Genomic DNA, 1433 nt, shown 5'->3' with positions numbered 1-1433 from the left:
ATACAAGGACGGGTTTTGTACGTGTCCAGAGTCGGGAATCGTGAGTCAACAGGAATGTTCCTTCTGAGGGGAGGTTGACTGGTTGTTGAATTCTTTGTCTTCCATCCTCCATGACGGAAGAAGGTACATAGAATGAGTAATTCTGTAGGTCTGAGTTTGAATATTCCAGCAGTCAGCAGGTTTGAAAAGGGTTGGAGTTCCCTCTGCTGCCACCAGCTTGGTGATAGACAGCACAGGCCATTGCCTGGAGTTCTGCTCATATTCCAGATAAGACAGGAATTGCTGGAATTCAGTTCCAACAAACAACACAACAGCATCTTTCAGAGGTGGTCATTTGATGGAGCTGCTCAATGTTGGACGCAGGGTGACTGGAATCTTGAGGTTTAATTGAGTCAGGAGTTCTTTGCTGTCGGAGACACTGGTCACGAGTCAGTAAACAGGCTCTCTTTTCCAAACCGGTTGGAGTCACTAATGTTGTGGCCATTTGCACCATTCTGGGAGATTGCGACCTGTGAAGAATTGTCTATGTTTGAAGGTGCTTGGATCAGGCTGAGTGTCCGTGTAGCCATCGTTATGTTGAAACTCAGGCAAGGCATCAGGTGACCAGCTGCAGATTCTTTTCTCAGGTTGGCTAAAGTCCATTTTGAAAAGAACTGAAAAAAAAAACTCGTTTAAGAGATCTATGGATAGGTTTATGGATGAAAAGGGATTGGTTTAGATTAGTGGGTCAGTGTTTTTTTTAAGAAAACTGGTCGGCACAACATCGTGGGCTGAAGGGCCTGTTCTGCGCTGTAATGTTCTATGTTCTATATGTTCTAATTGTCTTTATAAAGTATCCCAGCTGATGAATAAATATCTGTATAGATAGTTTCTGTCACACCTCAACCGTGACAGGAAGCAACACTTGAATCAAACTGTGAGTGTCCAGACCATCGAGCTGTGGACTTCCCTCCCTGAACCTCTCTACTGCTCAACCTCACTTCACCATTTGAAAAATCACTCCTTAACACCCAACTATTTTACCCAACCAAAAATACATTTCAAAACCTCAATGTCCTGAATGAATCTGATAGGCTTGCTTGCATAATGATGGACAATTTTCCTATTTATTCCCCATCCACACAGTGAACTCAGTGATGATCGTGGTCCTAGCTCAGGGGAAGTGCGGTCTCTCCAAATGTGTCACGCGTTACCTCGTGGCCATGGCGACGGCAGATCTACTGGTAATCATCTTGGATGTGGTATTGAGACAGATTCCAATTGTTTTTTGGGAACAGTTTACTTTCCTGGACGATGTCCCAGTGTGTAATATCCATGGTGTGCTGCTTCATGCAGCCACTGACTGTTCCGTCTGGTTCACTGTCGCGTTCACCTTTGATCGATTTGTGGCTATTTGTGGTAAGAATCTGAGAAAGAAATATTGCACCGAGAAA

Source organism: Carcharhinus amblyrhynchos, chromosome 33, assembly GCF_965287045.1.
Source record: "Carcharhinus amblyrhynchos chromosome 33, sCarAmb.v2.hapA, whole genome shotgun sequence".
In the NCBI taxonomy this organism is placed as follows: Eukaryota; Metazoa; Chordata; class Chondrichthyes; order Carcharhiniformes; family Carcharhinidae; genus Carcharhinus; species Carcharhinus amblyrhynchos.
Note: the sequence above shows the minus strand (reverse complement) of the source record.